The following is a 27,086-nucleotide window of genomic DNA, read 5'->3' as shown; positions in this document are numbered from 1 at the left end:
AAATGTTCGTCGCTATTGTACAAGAAAGGTAGATTAAAAGGCTGAAATTTCCGTTGTCGCTGTATCTCATGTATCTGTCTCTTATTTACCATCTACCTGTCTGTGTATTTTATTTTTATTTTTCGGGAAAGGTATATATTTTTCCCTCCTCCATCCCTCCGCCTCCTCTGGTATAAGCCCCTGAGGAGTTCTTCCCTATCTGTCTCCTATGTATCTGTGTACTTTATTTATGTATTTATTATTTGTCTATTTATTTACCAGTAAAGTGAGGTATCTCCCCCTCCCCGCTCTCCCCCTTCCCCGTCCCCCTGTCATAGCCCTGAGAATCATTTAATTAATATACCAAGTTGACCACTGATTCTTTTCGCTGCAATGTTTTATCTCGCTATCTCCAGGCGATTTTATATTAATTAGGAGAGATTTTTCAAAGTATACAGGTTAGACACAGTGTTTATTACCCCCCTGAATACGAGAGCCGTTTCCTAATCTGGAAGAAAAAGTGTCTGGAGGACCCAGGAATAATGAAAAACACTTCCTCAAGTCAAAGGGCTCTGTTTTTATTTTCTTTCTTACTCCAACTGCCAGACGTTTTCCTTAATGGGAGTAGTAGTAGCAAATGCAACCCAAGGCTCATCTGAATGTGAACTCAGTGGACTGCAGACTGAAGTTACTGTACTCTGCAGTCCTCCATCCTACTTTTGAGGGATTGAGATGGAACTGAGGGACGTTTATGTGACCTGGCAACGGAGCAACCTTGTCATATCGGTGCCACCACATGAAGGTGTCCCTCTCCAGCATCCTTTAGCGTGAGTAAAACTGTTAGTGCAAACGAGAAGGAAATATTACGGCCTAAGATTTTTTAAATTCCTCCTTCTGCCTTTTCCCTGATGCAAATAACATGATGTGGTGGCTGAGAGAAAGAAATAACGTTCTGGTCTGAATGAGCTGTTCTCTCCCATTACATCTTCACTCAGAGGATGTTTTTTTTTTTTTTTTTAAGTTTATTCCGCCTATACACAAACGGTTTTATCAAGCGTTAAAAGGATCTCGAGAGTAAAGAGATCACATTCAACCTGCTACAACTATCTCAAATGAATAGGCATCTGTAGAACCATGTGGGGATTGCTGGTAAATGTATTAACCCTCAGGCGCCCATATTTGGATTCAACTAAATTAATTCTTCTGGGGCAAGTTAATGGTAGAACATTATAGTTGCCTCTGACAGGAGAAAGTTATTGAAGGCTGTGTCAAACTCCTTCCGTTTGAAAAGTCACCCTTTTCCTGAATAATATCACCAGACAGAAGCAAGAACAAAGCGAACAGAGGCCCCATCACCAAATTTCTGTGTGCTGGCCTGTGTTCCTTTTATCTCAGGCCTTGTCCCTCGGATCGCCAAAATTCCTGCACTCCCTTGGACTATAGGCGTTACATAGAGCCTTCATACTCCTTTTTTTTTTTTAATGATCCCTTCATATGCATTCTTTTATTTGTTGACTTATCCATGTAAAGATTTATGTAAGTGCCTATAATAGATTTACAAGTAATTAATATTAAGTAATGTTTCGGTTTAACAGCAAGGTTATTTGACTACCATGAGACAACTAATATTATATAGAATAAATCATACTGTATTCACTGCCCACTGTTTCCACTTCCCTGCTGGGGTTCCTTAAACTCGAACTGAGGTGTGCAAAGTACACTCGCCTTGAAATAAAAATTATGAGTATAAGAGATGTTTTATATGTTTAATATGACCATTTGATAGCAGAAAAAATATACCGAGGAAACGTCACCGAAATGAAGGGGATAGCTCCTTCCATCGGCCTACTGTACAGTGACGCTGACGAGGAGCCTACACGTGGCAGCACTATCCATCCTGGCTGGAAAAGCTGTTGCGTCCACCCAGGAACCAAACCCCACTAGATTTCCCTTCACCTCGCAGAGTGAAGGACCCCGGACCCACCCTAGTGAGGAGCTGTGAACCACAAGGGGAGTGCCAGATCCCTATATTGTGTACAGCAGGCACTGTTCTGTACCTGAGGACGGCCCCACAGAGGCAGTTGTTTACCTGTGGTCGACAGATCTATTTGGTCAGAAAGACCGGGGTTAAGCAATAACAATAAAAACAACCTTCTTCCAATGCTACGTGTTGAACAGTTGTGAAATGTGAGCCCGTAGATTTACCATCAGGATTTCAGTTTGATCTTAAAGACTTCGTATTGCTACTGGATGCTTTATTGCGAACTCAGATGTTACAGTACACCCACGGAGTGTAGTAGATCTCTGACTCTCATACAGTCCTTCAGGGCACAGGTAGAGTTTCCTTTGTGTGTGTTGCCTTATGTCACACCTACACTGTTTACAGATAGAACTGTCTCTCCAGCAGAATTTACAAGAGGTCTGCTGGCCTCAGCCTGACACAGGAAGTCCACAGATGTTTCAGCAACAAAACATCCGGTTACTTACTTCTACACTGCTCTCTCGCTCTCTCTCTCTTTCTCTCTCTCTCTCTCTCTCTCTCTCTCTCTCTCTCTCTCTCTCTCTCTCTCTCTCTCTCTCTCTCTCTCTCTCTCTCTCTCTCTCTCTTGTGTGTGTGTGTGTGTGTGTGTGTGTGTGTGTGTGTGTGTGTGTGTTTTCTCATTCCCTCCCTGCCCCTCGGACCTCCAAAATACCTACACTTTTTTCCTTCATGTTTTATTCCGTACCGCCATGGCTTCCCCTTCCTCTTGTTTTTGCACTTTGTTCCTCCCTTCCATTCACCTCTTCTTTTTCTCCCAAACTTCCTCTCAGCAATTTATTTCGTGCCGTCTCATACCCCTGGAAATTTTTCTTCTCGTTTAGGTAGTGTTTTTTTTTTTCTCTCTCTCAATAGTGTTTTTGCTCCCCCCCCCTCTCTCTCTCTCTTTCTCTTAACACGACGCAAAAGCATACATATATATAACTATATAGATAAATGTGTTCATCGTGCAGATGTCCTTAAACACAGAGAAAAGCCTGATGGTCGTCTACATTTCATGCTCCTGCGAGTTATTGAACGTATTTGTCATCATGTGCTCATGTGATAGTTTTCATACATAGATATATAGATAGAATGATAAAGGTATAGGTATAACAATAGATAGTTATGTGACATCCCCATATTAGTAATTATTTCCTTTCCTTTCTTAATCAGCGAATCTAACTTGGGCTGTGTTCTCCGCACCAGCAATATTTTTGCAGATTCACATTTCCTTGCAGTCGCCTCTAATTGGCTAAATAATTTTCTTCATACTGATAGCATTATCCTGTGTCACCGTATGTTACTATTTACCCGTAAATTCCAAGCTGACCGTCCATGAGTCTGGGATGGTGCCTGTGAGGGCGAGGCTCTTCAAGGAAGTAGTCTGGCACGAAACAGCATTTGTAAACATCTCTTTGTTCCTCCTGTAACTTTAAGCTGAGTTGCCTTCTGCATTTTGTCTTTTTATTCTATGTCTTTGATTACACTGTAGAATCTTTTACACGGCTAGCAAAACGGGGTAAGGGAACGGGTTAATGTAGCTGAAAAGAAGTTGGACCAAAGGCAGTGAATTTAATGGAAGATAATTTTAAATAATGTATACAGAGAGAGAGAGAGAGAGAGAGAGTACTTACGTTCTAACACGAACCCGTTAGTAGGAGGCCAGATATTCATGGCACTCCCCTCGTAATTAAAATGGATATAGTTATTGTCTTCTATAACACATGTTTAAGATCCAAAAATTGTATCAGAGTCCTGCTTTCCAGTTTTAATTGTATCCAAATTGTCAGGCCCCTGTGTGAACAAACGTTTGAATCTCCAGGGCTTCTAAGTGTCCGAATGCTGTCAAATGGAATAAAAGTCTTTGTTTTCCTAAAAGCATTCTGGCATTGTTAATTATGAATTGAATTTGCTATAAGAGGACAACAGTACACAGCACTAGGGCTATCGAATCAAAAGTAGAGAAAAACCCTACTTGTTAATACATCACATGTTAGTAAATACGTCAAGCATCTCTGGGAAATCTTTTGGGAGAAAATCATTTCTCCGTTTTCATGGAAATCTGTGTAATGCAGAGTCCCCTGACAGATCAAATGAAATAACGGTGTGAATCATATATACAATACCATCATAGCTTTGTAACAAATAACTTACACTTGTTTTCTTGACCACATTATTCTACAGTTCTTAACGGAAGACGCATACTGTGTATCAGTATCGCTCCTCTTACTATTACGGTTTCAAGTTCAGATTAACAAAATTTGTTATTTTAGGTACATTTTAATTGTGCTTCAGTTAATGAGGTATGCTACTTATGCGATAATAAAGACCCAAAGACTGAAGATTTATCTTTGGAAAACAAAAGAACCAAAGGCTCAAGGCCAAAAAAAAGTCTTTTCCATCAATATTTAAACAAAGAGTTCCAAAATAAAGATTCATCTATCGCGAGATGACTGAACGCATTAAGTTTAAAATACTTGAGGTCATAGGCAGTGGGAAAATACAGAATCAGAAAGACACTTTTACGACTAACCAGATCTACATATGAAGGACTGAGAATATCCACTAACTCCTGCATAAAAAAGTTAGATGTGAAAGAGATGAGACTGCGGTGGAACACAGGTTTGGAGACCGTCTTGCTACACACCTTGCAATTTTCCGTCTTAACTTTTTGATACAAAAGTTAACAAATACTCTTTTCTTATAAATACTGTGTGCCAACTAATGACGACAAATGTGGTTTAAAAAAAAAAAAAAAAAACTTGTGAGGTGCAGGTCTTTACTAAGTAACAACATTTCGTTCTGCTGAGCTTTGTCAAGTTACAAACTCATACATTTAAAATGCCCTTTTATACACCCCAGACAGTGGGAAGGGGGGCTGGGGGGAAACACTGGGGAAGGTGTGAAGAGGGTAAGAGGGTAGGGCGGCTGGGAGTTGATGCGAGGGGCTGGGTGGGGTCAAGAGATTAGGGAACAGAGGAAGGGAAGGGAGTAGGCTAACTTTCCATCTGCTTGCTTACTAACACACACACACACACACACACACACACACACAGTGTACAGTGTACAGTACATAAATATATACCGATAGCTATGTATATAACAAGTGAATAATAACTATAACATTGTTAACTGTATAAGCAGAATCCTCCATATTGTATATTATATATAATGCTGAGGAAATGGAAAATGTAAGTACGTTTAAGCACTTGAATGGGTGTGATGAGAAAGGATGGAAGTTTGGAGGGTGAAGTGCTTGAAAGGGTACAACAAGGAAGAAAGTTTGCTGATTCCTTGAAACTAGTGATAAGAAACAGGGAAGTGACATGGAAGTGAAAAAGTTACTACATGACAGTACTGTGATACCAACTCTAACGTATGGAAGTGAAGCTTGGACGTTGTTGGAAGGACACAAGTCAAGAGTGAGAGCAGTGGAAATGAGTTATTTAAGAGGAGCCTGTGGAGTCACATGGAGAGACAGGCTGACAAATGAGGATATAAAGGAGCGTTGTGGTGTGGGTGTGGATATGACAGGAAGCGTTAGGAGGAACACACTGAGATGGTTGGCCATGTGGAGAGGATGGAGGGTGAAAGACTGACGAAGAGAGTGTATGTCAGTGAGGTGGAGGGGGGGAGGGGGAGGGGGAGGCCGAGGATGAGATGGAGGGATGGGGTGGAGAGGTATATGAGAGAGGGGTGTGTGAGTTGGCAGCAGGTCAGTGAAATGGCGGGGGACAGGGCCACGTGGAGGCGATTTGTTTGTGGCCACCCCGTACGGGATGAAGGCGTCTGGCAATAGATAGATAGATATTATTAATGAAATGGGATTAGGAAAGGAGAGAGAGGTGGCAAGAAGCTGTTAAATCGTCCTCCTCTCAACTCTAAAACCGTACTAAGAGAGAGAGAGAGAGAGAGAGAGAGAGAGACTCATTGTAATATGCATGGTCTGCTGCGGGAAACCAGAGGTCTTCAAGCTGAAACACTTTTTCTGTTTGTCTGTGTTGGTTTACGTTTGTTATTTTAGCTGTATTTTTGCCACATGTATAAATCTTTAATATAATATATACATCTGGAGTCTCTAAATACGACGTTCATGTAAGAGATTTACTGTTACATTACGACACCGAAGAATGCATTGGTGGTGCTGCAAGGGGCTGGCAGCCGCAAGTTAAAATATGTAGCACATTGCTGGTCAACTAAAGTGACCTAGAGATGAAGCCGATAGGAGAACGGACCCTGTGAGGGTTGAGAAATTAATCCCTGGCGAGTGCTTCCCACTCCCAGCTTGTTACTGTTGAGAGTTTTCCTTGTTTTTGGAACACTTAATTAGTAACTTGACGAAGCCCAGCAGAGGCAAGCATTGTTACACACAAAGACTTCAACCTTACAAGGAGTGTGTGTGTGTGTGTGTGTGTGTGTGTGTGTGTTGAACCTACCCTGCCACCATTCAGCTGTGTGTGTACAACTCCCGGCTCCATTCATCACTTGGTGTAATCACTGCTCTAACAACGTCCCTTGCTAGTATCCTTTCTATTGCGCCCGGGGCTTTAAGTACACAGTGTCCTGCGCATCTGCCTTAAAACAGAGAGAGAGAGAGGGGAGGGTGGAGGTAGTTCGTGTCGCTGTGTGTGTTCTGTTTGCAGCCGGTTCTTAAAAACTTCCACATAACTGTAGCCAACTATGAGACAGAATACATTTTCTTTGTGTGTGTGTGTGTGTGTGTGTGTGTGTGTGTGTGTGTGTGTGTGTGTGTGTGTTCAGTGTAAATGTAGTAATGATACCGTTTGGTTTTCTTTCATCTTTTAGTTCCTGCTGTGTACCGAAAAAAATCCCTAACCACAGTTTTCCCAGGACAAATAATGTTATGTCCACTCCAGCCTTTGTTCTTAAACACACGTCAGTTCTCCCGAGGCGGACGGAGAGCTGAACACAGAGCAGCTAATGATTTCTGTTTCCCAAGCCATCAGGCCCCTGCAAATATTATAGTCCTTTTACTGTGTCTTTGCCTATAATTTTGTCCTGTGGTAGTTTACTTCCCGTACTTCAGTGACTGAATAACAAAATCCTGTGGCTCTACATCCTTTCCGTAGCTAGCATCATATTCTATTGTTAATCACTGTCTTGTTGCAGCTTCGCACTGGAGATGCCCCCTGGGGGGGGGGGTTGAGATTGCCATGGGGGCCGTGGCGTAATCAAAGTTCATCATAGGACTAGGCCATTCAAATGCATACAGAGTAGTCCCAAATATATGTATAAACAAGAAACTTTGATCGGAAAACTTCACAACCGTCATTTCGAGCAACCACATTTAGTGTTGCCATCTAGCATCTTAAGCATCCATATGGAACAAATAAAAACATCATTGTTTAGGTGTCAGAGGGGTGTGGGAGCATCATGAATTCAGTCCTGACCAAAGGGAGGCACAGTGCTAAAAACGTTGGGAACCCCTGGTCTATACTGTAGTTTGGACAGTAGTTTCGCCACACGAGGTAATGAGAATAACGCAGATGTCTTCGTCAATTAAACACATATTTAGTCGAAACAAATGGTGATATGACATTTGTTTAATGGTAGTAATGTCATCATACATCCCAGCTAAATTATTTTTGAATCATATTTAGGAAATTGCCTTTATCTCCACGTGACGGGGGAAAAAAAATGTGTTTCTTATGACACTGGTCTTCTTTGTGCCTCTGCGTTTGCTTCAGCACCTTTATCTCTCAGTTTGCCGACTCATACTTCTAGATTTTTTCCTACATACATTTTCCTTGCAGTTTTCCATGAGTATTTATTTTCCAATTATTAACCAAAATTAGTAAAGAATGCGTGATATTTATATTTACAGCAAATTTCTCTAGCACAGAGATAGACTTCCTACACGCCGGTCAACTTCAAACTGAGCAGCGGTTTGTGTGATCGCCCACGTGTGGTTAAACTGAACCGCACAGTTGGCATGGTTTGCGTCAGTAACCATCCTGACCCTGAAATCGCACAAGGGGTCCAGGGAATTGTGCATGTTGCACAAACAAGTTTGTTCATTTGTAGTGACTGCCTGAATTGTGCCTGCATAGGGAAGGGTCACACTACACTGAGCTTGCATGGGGGTAGGGTCACACTACACTGAGCTTGCATGGAGGGAGTCACAAAACACTGAGCTTGCATGGGGGAGTCACACAACACTGAGCTTGCATGGGGGGAGTCACACAACACTGAGCTTGCATGTGGGAGTCAGACAAAACTGAGCTTGCATGGGGGGAGTCACACAACACTGAGCTTGCATGGGGGGAGTCACACAACACTGAGCTTGCATGGGGAGGGTCACACTAGACTGAGCTTGCATGGTGGGAGGGTCACACTACACTGAGCTTGCATGGTGGGAGGGTCACACAACACTGAGCTTGCATGGGGGAAGGGGCCCACTACACTGAGCTTGCACAGGGGAGGGACACACTACACTGAGCTTGCATGGGGGAAGGGGCACACTAAAAGTCCATTGTATAATGCATGGTTAATGAGTCATGATCGCAACCACGTTGATTATACCAACAATAATTAATTATATCCCAGTGCGTTTACAGCCTCCGAAAACCGATGAATTTATTATCATTTATCAGGGAGGGAAAGAAAAATTGCTGGCAGACTTAATATGACCTCATCACCAATGAATAGGGTTAATGGACGGAAAAACATCATACCTAGTGACAACCAGAAATTACCTGATTGAACAAAAGCACTTGTGATCATGGTCATTGCCTTGTGTGAATACTGAACTGAGGGAGGAATCTGTAATGTTACTGTGGCTGTTATGATGCTTGTGTGGATATGGTGATGGTAAAAGTGAAAGCGAGGAAAACGTGTGTGTATGGTAGTCAGGGGAAGATAGATATGCAGAATTCTTAAATGAAGAATAAGTGCATTTCTCTTGAGGACTGGTACATTGCTGCTAGGAGATAAGATGTAAAAACTGAAAAGTCCCGTACGAGAGGTTGGTAATGTATGTGAGTAACGAAAATTAAAAGTGAAGAGCTTTTAATAGGGGCATAATAATAGGATCTACGTCATCCCGTGATAAGGTTACATGGTTACCACCCAGCCTTGTAAATGGTTACCTTGGTTACAGGAAACTTTTAGGCTGGTCAGTCCGTGTAGATCACCTAAAGGCACCATTACATCCAGTGAGTGGATGACGGGAACATTCAACTACCACTAGAAACGGCACCAATAAATGTATGTTCATAGTCAAGGAGTCGAGCCCCATCACTGACCAGCACATACCCGCTCCCATTTCAATCGCGAAGAAAAGTAAGTTATCAAAATATTTCCATTATCAATAATAACATTTTTAACCACCCTGTAGTGATTGTCATAAAGTCACTACAGCACAGTTCCAACATGCGCTTCTCACCCTGCTCTCCAGAGGCTTTGCACACCTATACTCGTGCGTGAACCATTGAGTGGGGGTGGGTCATAACTGCAGTGATAGAAGTGCAGTCTTCCCCCTGCCCTACCGATCAGTTGCCCTGCACGATCTGTAAAGCATGAACTGAAGGTGTATAAAAGATCTGCCTGCCAATGTCAAACGTGCAAATGGCGCCCTTTACAGTACACATGCACGATGGTACGTAAATTTCTCTGCACAAGACTCTGATATGACACTATCTTATGTGTTGCAGAGATGGTTCAGTTAACTAGTGTGAACGTGCCTGTGGCAGTGGGACTAGGAAATGAGTAAATGAGGCAGAGGAGAAATTGATAAAGTGCCTGAGCCGTCCCCACCACACACGAGAAATCGGCCAGGGGAGTGGATGTGAAGCATTATATATGGGCCTCCTTATGCAGACAGGGAAATGATAGATAAGAGAATTCTAAGCAAAATAATACTGTATCAACATGGGTCCATATCTCAACCACTACAGGGCCACAGTTGCATCTCATAACTTAAATATAACGGAGTCGATTCTTATCCAAAAGATCTTCAATAACTGGAGCTCTGTTCCGGTTAAGAAATGGACCCACATTCATCTGACAACTTTTATTAATAATTCCCTCATCCATTACTTCCCAGAGTCATCCCTCGTCCTCCTAGGGAACCCTGTACTGCATTTCCACCCACCTCATCAACTCGCTGTACCTGATGACGTATATTGTTGGTTAATAATTCTTGTTACGTCTACTGTGGGTGGTTGTATTTATTTTGGTGAGGATTTTTACTTGTGAAGGGGTTACTAAAAGCTACAGCTAAACCTCATAGTGCAAAGAACTCACTGTTGATATTATTAAATGCACACACACACACACACACACACACATACACACACACACATACACACACACACACACACACACACACGTCATTAGACTGAAAAGGTTGAGCTCCCCACTCATCACTACGCAGCACACAAGGAGAATCTGTGGCTGACATGATTATTAAAGCTTTATGATTTTAAGGTTTTTGTGTTACATATGATAACCCTAGAGGAAAGCTTTACAGTGCCTCAAAAAATAGGTTCCCGTAAATATTTCTCTCCGTAATTTACACTGTTGTCTCTTTGTCTTTAGTTACACGTAGCTTATTCCTACTTTTCTTAACTTTTTCTGTGTTTTTCTCTTGTTTTCTGCAGTTATTTTTTTATGATATATATTTAGTTACTTCCAGACTGCAGCAAACCATCATTCGTTTTCTGAGTCTTGTGTGTGTGTGTGTGTGTGTGTGTGTGTGTGTGTGTGTGTGTGTGTGTGTGTGTGTGTTTTCTTTTATATTTATTTATTTATTTTTAACCCACAGAATTTCCTTGGAGTTCACTTTTTCTGAGTTGATGTCGTACCCATTTTCTCGTCTTTATTTCGGCTTTCTTTGAGCTTCTTCAAAGCCACTCACTCTAAACACGAATTTTTTGTCGCCCTTGGGTGGACTGCCGCTTTGATGTGTGTGTGTGTGTGTGTGTGTGTGTGTGTGTGTGTGTGTGTGTGTGTGTGTGTGTGTGAAGAAATGAGGGGAGGAGCTAGAACGGAGGTGGGTTTCTCCAAAAAATATGTCAAAAAAAAATCAAGAGCATTTTATAGGGTCCTCCGTATCACCGACTTTTTTTTTTTTTTTTTTTTTTGGTAATATTTTCTGGGAAATAAAAAGTTAGAAATTTTCTGCTGGAATGTCTGTCGAGCTAATTTTCTTTTTTTCTTTCTCCTGAAGCTGATTTTCTTAGCCACATTATAGCGCTTAATATCAGCTCTAATGTTATAATAATTTTCCACCTTGCTCTCTCACTGATTATATTCAAACACTCATAAGGCCGGAATATAAGATCCAATTCGTCACACAACTTTATTTTTCATGTCTGTCCAGCTGAATAATTAGTAAGTTAAACGTTCTTCTCATATGGAACGAGAGAGAGAGAGAGAGAAAGAGCGAGGGGGAGGGAGGGAGATGGGATTCTTGAGATCTGCGTGTGGAGTGCGGAGAGCGGATAGTGCAGGAAATAATGTAATTCGTGAAAGATGTAGATTAAGGACGTCGGTGAGCAACAGAATTGAAGAGAGTGTGCTAATATGGTGCGGTCATGTAGACAGAATGGATATAAACAGGGTAGTGAAACTGATATATCTGAGTGAGTCTAAATGTGGAAGGATGAGTGGTAGGCCATGAAGAAAGTGGATAGACTCTCGTATGGTAAGTGAGTGTGTAAGAAAGAGAGGAGGGCTTGGCAACCTTTTTATTTTTTTTTACCTTCTCTTTTGTCGGACTGATTCTTGGCTGATTGGTAAACATGAAGCTGTGTGTGGACAGGTGTAACAGTGAAATGGAGCCAGCATTCCTGGGCCTTGAATAAAGAATGTGTGTGTGGCCCATTTCATTACACAGGCTGTAACTTAATTCCTCAGCTATCGGATTATTCTTGGGAGGAATATGATAAAGATATTTGTATCTATACCCATCTACCTACGTCTATCTATGTACTTTTCGTCGTCTCTTTAGCAAAATTTGAGAAAAGGCAACTAATCATAAAGTTACCAAAAAAACTGTCACATGTCCGTCATCGGCTACACCACCCTAGAAGATATCTCCCCACCAACCTATTTTCCCCCATAGACCTAGTTGCATCTTATCCATTACCTCCATGGACCTATATTCCCCATGGACCCATTTTTCCCTGTAAACATATTTTCCATTTGGACGTTCACCCTATTGACCTATTTTTTTCCTGCTTTGTCATGAGTTTACTTTCTCCTATTGATCTATATTCCCTTATGGGTATATTTTCCCCCAAGGATCATTTTCCCTGGTCGATTTATTTTCCTCCATAGACCTATTTTCTCACATGTACCTATTCCAGCAATGAAACTATTTATCCCTTGAACCTACAGAATTTCCCACAGGACCCCTCAGCTACACACCTACCCACTCAATCGGTGTACGGTAGTAACACCATCTCCTGGCTTGTCATCTGAGTAGCCAAACATACTCACAAGTACTCAAACAACTAACCCACCCACAAAGCCCACCCATCCCAAAAGCCCATTAGCCCACCCACCCATTAAGCTCTCACTCCATCCATGTGCCTCACCCATCCACCCATCCCCCCACCTCACCCTGACTGGCCATCCATCAAACTTTGCCTGCCCACCCAACCCACAGCGCACACTCCATTCACCCACTCATCCACCCACTCAACTTAACTCACCCATTCCACCCTCCGACCCCACCCACTCCGACCATCCCAACAGTCCACCCACCTTGACCACCCACCCTACCCATCCTCTTACCAACCTACCCCCGAGGCACCAAGCTTAGACCACCACAAGATGACTTGGAAACTTCTACACACACACACACACACACACACACACACACACAGGAACAGAAGCCAGAGCAGAAAGGTTAACAGGATCAGAGTAAAAGGACACTCAGGTAGGCGTGCCAACCCATCTCCTTGCTCTACGCTAGTGTGGACTTAGATTTGCCAATATATATATATCATTGTCCTTCCATGCATTCCCTCCCATATTAAATCATGAATTTATCCGTGGGAACATCCCCATAAATGTTCCTCAGTATCCTCTCACTGGTACTTAATTCGTTCAGTCTGATTATGTAATTGTATTGTATTCTGCCCACCATACAACAATTCTATTTATCTTACATTATGGCAGACTTCTTAAACTGGAGTGTGTTTTATAGCCTCCATTTACCTTCTCATTACAAAACATCTCCCCTACTTTCAGTAACATCGTCTGGCAATAAAAGTACGTCATCGTAGTGAAGGTGACAGTCAGCCATAACACTGAAACCATGACTTCCTTCCTCCAGTGATAGATGTAACGAAATGGGCTCCTGGTCGATTACATACTGTACCTCCGCTTCATTGAGCTATTGGTATAACAAACTTCAGATTGACACTACAAGATGACGTATGGAAACAATGCTCAGTGTTTCATCGCCGACATGTATAACGAACTGCAGACTGATACTACATGATGTTGAATGGAAACTCTGCTCAGTATTTCATCATCGACATGAAACGCAGTGCTTTCTTATTTGCTAATTGTACGACTGTGTCCTTGTGATAATCACTCCGTCACCAAAATATTATGTTCTTGAGTATTTTGAAGCTTCTATAATATTAATCCTTATCTTTTTGTTAGTTTATCTGTAATTCTGATGACATGCGCACTGACGAGCGTGAGTGGAAACATAACTTCCCGTGCTAAAGGTGGCGGAGAACGTAACTTCATTGACTGTAGGAAAAAAAAAAAAAATTCATTAACGTCTTCATCCCTACCACGTACTGAGTATCAGATTCTGGATAAACACAGACTTGTATTTTTTTTTAGCTCGAAATAGTCCCGTTGAGCTGAAGAGCGACTTCTTCAGTGGTATTCATTTATACCATTTACTGCTTTGTAAATGAAAATATTACTAACAGGTTCCAAGCCCCTAAACGACATCTGACGATTTACCGTATATATTTTTGTCTGACTAATGAAAGACAGTTTTACTTGTAAAAGGAAAGCCTACCATCATCCAAACGAAGAAACACACAGACTTTTCATTATTTAGTTGGTGCCCTGATGACTAGGCCTTCACTTTCTCCTCTCTGTTCACTAAGCCACCCTCAGATTACGCGCCTTATGTCTGCTGAATCTGGCCTCCATCTCGCTAATGGACGAGGCCGTGTGAGCGAGGGCTTACTTTAATGTTTCATTCCGTAATGGAGCGGCTAATATATACAACTTTGAGTCACGAAGGCACCACTATGTATGTCCATGATAGGTGACACATGCAGCAAGTGGCATGTGGAGGGTAGGCAACGGTGAGCATTATAATATGGATTCTTGTTAGGTACTTTTGGCAGTAGTAATAATAGTTTTCATTAGATGACGTAATTTCTACTTTGTTGTTGCTAATTACAGACTATTTTATTCACGATACGGAAGTGTCTTGCTGAGGATAGGCTAACAGTGTTGAATCATATTTAGACTTTCATTAGATGCCTTTGACCTTGGTAATAGCCATTTCAGTTCCATGACGTACATTCTGTTTCCTTCTTGCTATCTATAGACTATATTTTCATGATAAGGTAGACTTCTTTTCTCAGACTGGAATAGTTTAGTCCCCCACTAACTCCTTCATGATTGAAAGTCCTTACTAAGCTGAACAAAATCACCAGGAAGTAATAAAGATGTACTACAAATATACGATACGGGATTGAAGTGGTTAATTTCTAGTACTCGGGTGACATCTTAAATTAATTTTTGATGCTGCTAGGAGGGTTTTTTCAGCTTAAGATGTATCGTACTGAAGGGGCGGTGTAGCAGTGGTTGCCTCCCAGGCTCAGTTGAACAGAAACCTTGTTGGCTGCTGGGTGAAGCTGTCCTCCTGCAGTCTACCATCCTCCTGTGGTGAAACAGAGTGAGGGACTTTTTTGTAACCAGTCATGGAGCAGATTGGTTATATCACTGTCACCACATGAAGGCATCCCTCTGCAGCACCGTAATGAGTAGATGAATTAATATAATATCTATCCTTTCCAGACTATCACTGACCAAAACCTACGGTTGCGTCCATACCAAATGCTTGCTGGTGTGGGCGGGAGTTCTGCTTCACTGTAACCCACAGAAGTTCTCGCTCACACCCGCCCACCTCCTTTGAGGCTACTTGTATGGGTCGCAGTGATGCAAAACTGCCCTCACCCACTCACACCAGCAAACATTTGGTGTGGAAGAAGCCTAACAGCTTGAAGGGATAGGAAAAACCTTGATATCTGATTCACCCATGACAAGAGTACTATAATTATGTTTGGCGAACCTACCAAGCCGCTGATTGTTCTCTGTACGTGGCATGAAGGTTAACCACATCGGTCGCAAAGTTTCCATACATGAGCTTTAGAAAATTTTCATCCCGCATCCACCTTCGCCATCTGTTTAATTATTACTCGCTGTGACCCTATTACATCTACATATCGTCTTAGCTTATTACAGTACTATCTCATTTAGCTGCAGCTACATTATAGTTTGTCAACCACCTGCATCTAATCTACTGTCCTAAGAAACTGACTGCAGCTTCAGTACCGTGACACAAATACATCTAGTGTCAGTCAGTTACGATGCCGTTTCAAGTAGCTGCTGATGCGTTAGTGTCTAAACTCCATAGTAACTGTGAGTATGGTATTGTCTCAACGAAGTGCAGCTACAGTATTTGCTTCATTAGTCATACCAGCTGTAGTTAGTGTAGTCACAACCATATCAGTTGGTTGGAGTTCCATGACTGTATTAAAACTGCAGTTACATTACTGCATTAACTTATCATTTGCAAGCACAGTACATTGTTCTGTTAAAAATAGCAACAGTGTTACAACATCCAGTACCATTGTGGTAACAATGTATGTTGTGTCACTGATAACAGTGTAACATGGTTGTATGATCTGTCTTCTGGCAGCAGAGTAATAAACTGCTTCTCAGCTTACATCCGGCCCTGATATTCCCTTGTTGTTTTTTAGCTCTGCCTATATCAACAACATTATGAAAATATAATATTGCTTCAACCAACTAGCTTCAGTTACAAAGCAGTCTCAACCAAATGAAGCCATAAAACTATCTTTATCAACGCACAGCAGCTTCAGTGCTGTCTCAACGAGGTTGATTAAACCAACAATGCAAACTTTTTCAACCAAGTGTAATCACATTCCGCGTAACCAATGCAGTTACAACACTGTCTCAACAAACACTACAATATTCCCTGCTACAGTTAACCAGCTAACTGCAGATAACTACCAGCCAACCAGCTACAGTTATAGTAGTCTTAAATAACCGCAGCTACAGTATTATCACCTAACCAAAACAACTACTGTGCTTAATCAACTAACTGCAGCTACAGTGCTGGCAACCAACCATCAATAGCTACAGCATTATTTAACCAACCAACTGTAGCTACAGTACTGTCTTAACCAACCAACTGTAGCTACAGTACTGTCTTAACCAACCAACTGTAGCTACAGTACTGTCTTAACCAACCAACTGTAGCTACAGTGTTACTTTAACCAACCAACTGTAGCTACAGTACTAACTCAGCCAGCACTCTGCTGCTACAGTATTGTTGTCTTACTGTCTTTACCAGCCAACTGCACCTAGGGTACTATTCTAACTAACACACTGGTGTTACAGCACTGTCTTAAGCAACCAGCTGCAGTTTCAGTAGCCTACTGTCTTAAACAACCAACTGCAGCTAGAGTACTGTCTTAACTAACAAACTCCTGCTAAAGTACTGTTTTAACAAACTGCAACTACACTACTACGTTTAGAAACAAACTGAAGCAACAGTACTATCTTAGCCAACAAACTGCAGCTTCAGTAATGTTTTAACCACCAATAAACTACAGTACCAACTAAGCCACCAGCAGGTGCAGTAGTAGTGGTGGTTCGGAATCCTTTACGACCCACAAGAGGGGCTGAGGGTTGGTCAGTTTATACAAACGGCCTCCCAAGGATTTTTTTTCATCCAATCTAGGTGTTCCCAATGTTTTCTGGCGTAACTTGTTCATTTAAAAGCTATATATCTTTCGCAAACCAACTGTTTCTGAAGTTTTATCCATTTTAAAATCGCCAGGAAAGCCACTGTTATTTTTCTTCACAGAATGAAAGTGAAAGTAACAATCATACCAAAATCCATTGATAATAGTCAGTTTGGATGTCCTATCGATAATGTAGGCCTGAAAGAGGATAGGCATTAAAGTAATAGAGAAATGGTGAAGTAGAAAAATGAAAAAAAAAGATAAATAAATCTAACCTAGCCTATCCAAACCTAACCTAAACAAACCTAACCAAACCTAACCTAAACAAACCTAATCAAAATGGTGAAGTAGAAAAATGAAAAAAAAAAAAAACCTAACCTATCCAAACCTAACCTAACCTATCCAAACCTAACCTAACCAAACCTAACCTAACTTAACCAAAACAAACCTAACCTGACCAAACCAAATGTAACATAACCTAGCCAGTAGGCCTACCTTAATCTGGAGACTATATGACTGTTACTAGGTTAATCAGCGACCGTCGTCCTCTGTCTCGTTGTGTACTGGTGGAATCCTCTATAGTCCGACAGCAGGGGATACAGGTAAGCAACCTTGACAAAGTTGTTCAGATGGGCCTCAGCTACAGTAGTGTGTAATTGTGCACAGAGAGGTAGCAGGCAAGTTTTTTTTTTTTTTTACCCTCCACCTGGCAGTCAGAGGAGGGTGTTGTTATCACTAAGATAAATAGGTGTCCGTCCGTAGAGATGGGCTGCAGGACAGCTGGTCAGGGGTAGAGATTTTCTTTTAAGGCCAGAACTCAGAAAGTATTCACTACAGAGTTATAGACTTTCACATAGTGATGTGTCTTAAAGTGAACTGGTGCCTTTTGCCAGGTGGAATGCTGTGTCTCAAGTAGTTTTCTTTTAATAATCCATCCATCCATTTACCTAGGCTGCTTCCCCCAAGGAAAGGGAGGTAGCCGAGACAGGACGACACACTCCCAATTTACTCATCCACTCAAACACGTTCATTCGCATCTTAGCCCCAAGAAGGAGAAGGGACAGATCCCCACCGCACCACACTGCACGAGGGTCAACTGCGCAGTGCAATCATTGACATCGGCAGCTCGGCGCAACAGCAGAGCTGATTTACCCCTGCCACATGTCAAGTGGGGTTGGTGGAGGATTAGTGCCCCTCCCTGTAAAACAATTAACTCTAAGCCCTTGGCCACCCCGTGTGGGATACATGGCGTCTGGCAATGAATGAATGATGAACATCATAATAGACCCATCTCCTTACCTGCACCTTACCTGATCAGCTGATCAGACCAAATGCGGGAGAATATCCCCCCAGGGCTGCGTCATCATTTATTCATTCACAATATCTCTCCATTCATTTCTATCATGCACAGCCACTCTTCCTTGCTCAACAGACATCCCTCTCACATCCAACGCTCTCTTCACACTGTCCATCATTCTATTCGTGATCTTCCTCTCAGCCTTACATCTCACACATCAGATCTAGTTATTCTTTTCACCAGTCGCTCATTATCCATTCTCTCCATATGCCCAAACCATCACAACACCCTCTGCTCAACTCGATCAGCCATCTCCCACACAACTCCAGTTCTCCTTCGCACTTCATCATTCCTCACTCGATCCATACGCGTCACTCCACACATACTCCTCAGACACTTCATCTCCATTGCATTCGAACTTTTCCGCTCTGCTTCACCCATATTCCATGTTTCAGCCCCATATAACGCAGTCGGTACCACAACACCCTCATACAGCCTTCCCTTTACATCCATTCTAAGCAAACGACATCTAAACACTTTCTTCATTCCTTCCAGCACCTTTCCTACTTCATTCATTCTGAACTTCACTTCTGCATCTATTCTTCCATCCACAGCAAAATGTGACCCTAAATACTTAAAACGCTCTACCTCCTCAAGCAACTCACCATTCAAAACTATATTCATCCCCCTACCATCTACCAACCTCGTACACTTCATCATTTTACTCTTATCCTCATTTACTTTCAATTTCCTCCTTTCACACACCCTTCCAAACTCCTCTACCAACTGTCTCAATCTCTCCTCTGAATCTGCCACCAGTGCAGTATCAGCTGCAAACAGCAGCTGCTTCAGATTCCACACTCTACCATCAACATTCACCAGATTCAGACCTCCACCTAACACTCTCACATTCACCTTCTTTACAACACAGTCCATATAAATATAAAACAACCAAGGCGACATCACACATCCCTGCCGCAGCCCCACTCTCACAGGAAACCAATCACTTACAGTATTTCCAACTCTTACACACACACTACTATTTACATAAAAACTTTTCATTCCATTTAGTAACCTACCATCAAGTCCATACAGTCTTAAAACAGTCCACAAAGCCTCCCTATCAGTTCTATCATACGCTTTCTCTAAATCCATGAATACCCAAAACACATCCTTACCTTTCGCTAAATACTTTTCACACACCTGTCTCACAGCAAACACCTGATCCATGCATCCCCTCCCTCTCCTAAAGCCACACTGCTCATCAGCAATCACTCTCTCTGTACCCTCTTTAACTCTCTTAATTAACACTCTGCCATACACCTTACCTACAACACTCAACAGACTTATACCCCTAAAGCTAGTACATTCATACTTATCACCCTTACCATTATACAGCGGGACCACACAAGCACTTGCCCAGTCAACTGGCACCATACCTTTCACAAAGCATACATTCAACAATCTTCCTAACCAGTCAACAATAGTTGCTCCACCACCTTTCAGGCATTCCACAGCACACCCATCCATACCTGCAGCTTTCCCTGTTTTCATCTCCTTGACCACCTCCTGCACTTCCTCCTTCGTGATCAAAGAATCATTCAGCTCTCCCAACACATTTATTCCTTGCACCCGTCCATCTGCCACAATCTCAGCCTCCCTTTCCTCCTCTACATTTAACAATCTTTCCAACACATTTATTCCTCGCACCGGTCCATCTGCCACAATCTCAGCCTCCCTTTCCTCCTCTACATTTAACAATCTTTCAAAATACTCCGCCCATCTCTTCCTTACTGCATCCATCTCAATTAACATCCTTCCATCCTCTGCTTTTACTCGCTCTTCATTCCCAGACTCTCCCTTTCGCACCCTTTTCACCTCCTTCCAGAACATTTTCTTATTGTGTTGAAAATTCTTAGTAAAAATAAATAATTGATGAAAAAGTAAAAATAAATAATTTTTCCAGATTTCAATTTGACCAGTGCAAGGAATGTGAAGGGCCCATGTTATGTGTCCTCAAGGCAATCTCCTCACGCCCACCTTAGATTGGGGAGGTGAGGGCCGTTATGCAATTGGTTAGGTGTGCAAGGAAGTGAGGGGGTATGTGCTCGGTCAGGTAGAGTGTTGCAACAGCGTAGCATTGCCTATGTTTCTTTTAATGTTCCCCCTTAATCCCAGGCTCCCTTGACCACTATATGACATCCAAACACAAACGTTGATGTTTTACACGTACACACTGGTTTTGTCAGGGTCTACAACGTGCTCCTTGTAGCTGATGACAGAGTGAGTGTATCCCTCCGCCAAATGTCTGGCACAAGCAGCCCACTCCTCACTGTAGATTTAGCTGCCAGGATAGATGAAACTCCATAATGAGAGGAATAAGGTCGCGGCACCTTTGTCTTGTTCTTACTCAGTGGCACCAGGAAGCACCTACTTACCTCTAGCTCAGTGCCCCCAAACACCCAAACATAGCTGAGCCCCCAGCTGTTGTTGTACTTGGAACTCACAAAGAGGCTTTCGTTAATTTCGAACTTTACACCCCCCCCCCCTCAATTGGCTGGTGATCAAACTACTCCTTGGTAGCCTCGCTACGAGAGCTCCTCCAGTTGACGTTGGTGTTTGGTAAGAGCCTCAGGTTCTCCAGTATCCCGGCATGACCCCGCTCTTTATTCAGCCAGTGGTTCACGAGGCGGACAAACTGCCACAGCTTCAATTTGGCGTTGTCTAGAAAACTGCCCTTGTAATCAGACACTGAAAACCCACACTGTTTCCTCTACTTCGTCTTGGGGATTGAAGTCAACTGGTGGCAGACCCAGATATGGTTGTCCTGGCATAAGTGGAGGGGTATTTCTTAATGCAGACAGTTTACATGACTGGGAAGATCATCGTGTCTACACAGAAAATCGACAATACCCTCTGTCTCTTCGTTAAATGTTTTGATAGCCTTCCAAGGCTACAAGGTACACCCAGTACACAAGCTGTCTGTTGTGGGAACTGACACTGAACCGGCCGGAGAGCGGGAAACATCTTTCATTGACCTGATGGAACCAGATATTATTGGCTGATGAAGACGGAAGGGGAACACTGATTGGCTCATAAAAACACGTCATGAGAACACAGCCTTCAAGATTTTATTTGGTATTCAAACTCCTTTTAAGAAACCAACAGATATGACTCAATGTGACAAAGCAGCTACTTGTGCTGGAGTGTTTTATCACCTTGTATTTAAGGACTGGGAAATAAATTATCTGGCATTAACTCTCGATCAAACATATTACTTGTTGGCAGTTAAATACTCATTTGAACATTGCCTTTGAGTCTGCGAAGAAAACTATTTGTTTTTAAGTAGCATTTACTCTTAATCTTTGCTTATAGTCACCTGGTGTATGAAAGTTGGAACAACAGGCCGTATTTACAGCTGCTGCCGCATCATTAACTTCAGCCACTGCTAAAACCTTTGTTAACCAAATAAGCAGTTCGCCTCCATAAAAAGCACAGCAAGCTCTTAAATTTCATGACGTCTGCCAGATCAGTTTCCCATACTGAACACATTGGTTCTTGGGAAGTCAAATGTTATCTAGATTCTCAATGTCTTCCAGAAGATGCAAATGTCCTTGGTTTTGGGGAGGCAAATAGAACATCAATGCCAGTGATCTCTCATCTGGCCATGAAGTGTTTAACAGTGTCATCAGTTTCCATGCTTTCAGTATTGCAGGTCTAGTGCTCCGACCTGACAGATGCTGACTATGTGAAAGAACTCTCATGACCTGAAATCATGTTCAAGTGCAACAAGAAAAACATCCTTTTTCCCGAAATTAATGAAATAATTGTAACTGATTTAATACTAACAGTAACTTTTTGATCTCCACCTTTGTTATACTGTATTATAAAAAGCAATATCCTGAAACCATGATTTTTATAAATCGACACATAATCACTTTATGGTAAACAATGAAACGTTGGTGGATCCATGCCATATGTGCTGCGTTTAATCTGCAGGCTACAGATGCAAATACTGTACCATTTTCTTTTTTCTCGTAATCATTCGGGACATTGTAATCTGTATATATAAAGCTTCAATTCTAATATTTTCTTTGTTTTTTTGTGTAATACAATATTAAGAATTCGGGAATTTCACCTCGTGCCTGAATATGAAAAACCTTCTTTCTATTTTTCCTGCACTGATGTAAGTTCTGAACTCATTTAGTTCTTTCAAACATTTTTGTTCAACTTGCGAAAATTTTGGTTCGGATTGGTAATTACTGACCAAAATCTGATTTGTAAACTGAAATACCGTGACCTGGAGAGGATTCTGGTGGCATGGATGTTTATAGTTTAAAGGGTCTGAGACAATGGGATGTTTCGATTGTTCCGCTCTCTCTGAATCTGTCTGAATGATCAAAAACATCATTTGCATTACAAATTATCAAGAGCAAACCAACAACTTAATCCTTATTTTTATGTGATAACTGACACAAGCTCTCTTTTGTGTGTGCTCTTCATTGTTCAAGTATTCTCAGTTGATTTATCTGGAAAGAAATTGCCCATGGAAAAGTTATCACTTAATGACCGGATGATATTCTTGCTTCACAAACTAGCTTTAATTTATCTGTTTGTGAAGTCAAGTATAAAACAAAGGTGCTCAGAGTAACGTAGTAGATCCTTGGGGAGATTCCACTCGAGCCTCAATCCCCACGTGGCATAGGTAAACAGCCTTATTATTCATCACTCTTACATTCACTGCAATCATAATTGTAATCATAATCAAAAGCTTGTAAAATAACTGCAATCGCAGTTGATTACAGTTTTCCTGTAGCACCCCTCCTTCCTCCCATTCCTGATCCTTTGCCACAGTGGGGGGCTTCGGGGTCTGCAGCTGGATCATGATGCCCTCTTTGGTTGATCTTGTTTCCCTGATGCTGTCCTGACTGATTTTGTCAGGGCCTGTTTTCTTACAGCTTTTTTTTCCTCGTCTTCCACTGCAGTATCCTTAGTGTAAGTAGTGTGGATATATGTATTTCCACTTTTATCAATATTTCCTGATGTGTCGAGGAAGAAAAGGTGTCATGGCTGGAATGGGGTTAATGTTCTAGGCCGTTTGTTTAGGCTGTGATGGGATCAACAGACGACGATGTTTGGACCATACTGGCTGTACTAGGCCTAGCAATATTCATCCCCAAAGGTGGGATTATCTCTGGGTTAAGACCCGTTGGTTCCAGAGGAGGCTGTTTTGCTGGGATAAAATTCCTAGCGTATGGCCAGATGCCTGTCAGTGTAATATGGATATTACTGCATTTTTATATGCTCTTGTCTCAACAAGTGGATTGGCTTATACGTGTGCCTCAGTAATTGTTCTGACACGGAAGGGGAGGAGGTGGACATCTGCGAGTCAGCCTTCATTGGTATCGGTGGTTGAAAGCATTGCCCCATGAACAGTTTATGACATTTTTTCTAGCCCTGTAATGTCAGTGAGCTGTGAGTCCTCGTCCACCCTCCCCCCCCCCTCTCTCTCTCTCTCTCTCAATATAACTGGTTACTATACTTCCTTTACGCTACACTGGCTTAAAATTGCCTGCTCTACCTTCAGTGTTGAGTTATAGCAACACATGAACACTACTGTACAATATGATGCTAGTCACGAAGTGCTATGGAAAGGATGCACAGGCATAGCATTGTGATTTTCTTCCACTGAGCTACGTGAAATATGCTGCAGGAGGACGAAAATCCAGTCCAAGCTAAAGTAAAAAAGTACAGGATGATAATTGCAGGTGTAGTGCCTGTGCATGTACTATTGCATACACTAATATCGGTTCACTTCCTTAAGATAACTAACGAGACACTGGGCGATGACTTTGGAAACTCTGTGATGCGACCTTCGGAACACACTGAACTTTTTAAAAGATCGTGCAACAGTTTCATAACTATTGGACTAAACAGTGAATCAGTATTCCTGGCCGAAACTGTACACCATGAATGACGCATAAGTTCTTTAATTAATAAGAATTGCTCACTTAATAAGTACTGACTTATCTGTAGTACATAAATGTACTACTGTATTCACGTAAGACAGGTTAAGGTACTGAGTAATATGGCAAATACGTTGAAATATACATAATTACTCGCTAAGACGGTGATGTTTAAGAGAGGGATGAAAAAGTAACTGCATCACAGTAAGTGTTCCTGTGTCTCGCGGCTTCTGGCCTCAGTTGATGATTGTAAGCATCCATTAATAGACGCCGCTGGAGCTACAAACGAAAAAGAGAACTTTAAGCTTATTTCTCATTATTTATGCCTTATATGCACGTGATTTTACGCCAAATGACAGGTCAGCTGACAGACAAACGTATCTGTAAAATTCAAGGAAATATTAGTCACTAGAACAAAGTAATAATTCATGTAATTAATTACGTAGCGTTTCAACTAGCTGTATTTTATAAAGATAACCCAGGGCTTTCCTGTTTTAAGATTATTATTTTCATAAATATTTGTAGTATGAGATATGGCCGCCCTATTCCACATTATTTTTACCCTCCACCTGACACAGTCGGAGGAGGGTGTTGTTATCGCTGGTGTCAATTGGTGTCCATCCCTAGAGTTGGGTGGTAGGGCGGCTGGCCGGGTGTAGAGATTTCGTTTCATGGCAAGAACTCAGAAAGTATTCACTACTGAGTCATGAAATTTCACATAGTTATGTGTCTTACAGTGAAATGGTGCCTTTTGATAGGTAGAAAGCTATGTCTTAAGTAGTTTTCTTTCTAATAATGAAATATTTAAAAAAAATAAAATCCAGGGATTCCAATGCGACCTGTGCAAGGAATCTGAAGGGCCTAGGTTTGGTGTCCTCAGGGCGTTCTCCTTACGCCCACCTTTAAAAGAAAAGATGAAAGAGGGTGAGGGCAGTTATGCGCATGGTTAAGTGTGCTGGGAGGTGAGGGGTATGTGGTTGGTCAGATGGAAGGTTGCAACAGAGCAGCGTTACCAATGTTTTTATTATTTTCACTGCACTTTGGTTATGATCATGAGCTAAAATGATTACGCAGTGTCTTTACTTACTGTATCGATAATCAGTTACCACTGCACTTAATACCAACATAACCTATTCTAAAACTACCAGTTCAAAATGAAAGAGAACCTGAACTATCATATTATATTTTTTTGAGTTGATGAACTACTTCTAAAATTATACTACATCTCCCAGTATTAGTGAAATTAGGCAACCTCGTTCAATTTTTTTTTTTTTTTAATGATAATTTTTATAGCAATTTGTGGCCGACGGAAAATTTCCGAGTCAGAATATTTATCATTACATAAGGAAATTTCCACAAATGTGTCATACCTCCATCGTTGTTCAATCTGTATATGGATGGGGTTATAAAAGAGATACAAGGTAGGGTAGTGGATGTTGGAGTGGCCCTAGTGAGAGAGGGCAGTGTTTGGAAACTCCCTGTACTCTTGTTTGCAGATGATACTGTGCTCTTAAGTGAAGACGAAGTGGAGGTGCAAGGCTTAGTGAATGTGTTTGGGAGAGTGTGTAAGAAACGGAATTTAAAGGTGAATATACGGAAAAGTAAAGTTATGGTCTGCGAGAGAAGTGAAGTCAGTGAATGTACAGTGAGGTTGGATGAGGAGGAAATGGAAAATGTGAGTACGTTTAAGTACTTGGGTAGCGTGGTGAGTAAGGATGGAAGTTTAGAGGGTGAAGTGCTTGAAAGGGTACAACAAGGAAGAAAGGTTGCTGGTTCCTTGAAAGCAGTGATAAGAAACAGGGAAGTGAGCATGGAAGTGAAAAAGTTACTACATGACAGTACTGTGATACCAACTCTAACGTATGGAAGTGAAGCTTGGACCTTATTGGAGGGACAGAAGTCAAAAGTAAGAACAATGGAAGTTAGTTATCTGAGAGGAGCATGTGGAGTCACATGGAGAGACAGATTGACAAATGAGGATGTGAACGAGCGTTGTGGTGTGGGTGTGGATGTGATAGGAAGCGTTAGGAGAAACACATTGAGGTGGTTGGCCATGTGGAGAGGATGGAGGATGAGAGACTGACGAGGAGAGTGTATGTGAGCGAGGTGGAGGGGTAGAGAGGGAGGGGGAGACCAAGGATGAGAGGAAGGGATGGAGTGGAGAGGTATATGAGAGAGGGGGGTGTGATCTGGGAGCAGGGTAGTGAAATGGCAGGGGACATGGCGACGTGGAGGCGATTTGTTTGTAGCCACCCCGTATGGGATTAAAGCGTCTGGAAACAGATAGATAGATATATAGTGTTTTGAAAGACAAACATTTTTATATGTTCTCTGTATTCGCTACTGCTACTCGTATAATCATTATTAGCCAGGTAATATATATTGTGTCTCTGAACTTTTTTTTTTTTTTTAAGACTAGAACTTCATCGCAGGTAGCGTCCTGCTGCAGACAAGCCAAGGCTAGTAGCTACTGTTTCCAGTGCATTATTCTAAAATATATATTTTGCGTAAAGCAAATAACCTTTTCATGTAATTTAAAATATTACAATTTTATTCGAGGATTGCACAACAACTACTGCCCATGTAATCAGCTTTTCTGTGCAATGAAAAAATATTTTTTCATCACCTGCAGAGTATTGTGCGGACATCTCCATCCACACAAATGCAAAAAAAAAAAAAAAGCATTTCTACTGTCTCGGTTGTGTCGTTATAAATGCTGTCCGCAACAAGGAGAGGGCCTATAAAGGGTACCAGAGCCAACCCACCCCTGAATCACATATTTTTTATGTTTCTGCCCTGAATCGTGCTAAGTCTGTTCT

Source organism: Coenobita brevimanus, chromosome 107 (genome assembly GCF_032717465.1).
Source record: "Coenobita brevimanus isolate Jiangsu-jjx chromosome 107, ASM3271746v2, whole genome shotgun sequence".
Lineage (NCBI taxonomy): Eukaryota > Metazoa > Arthropoda > Malacostraca > Decapoda > Coenobitidae > Coenobita > Coenobita brevimanus.
This window is presented reverse-complemented; position numbering follows the sequence as displayed.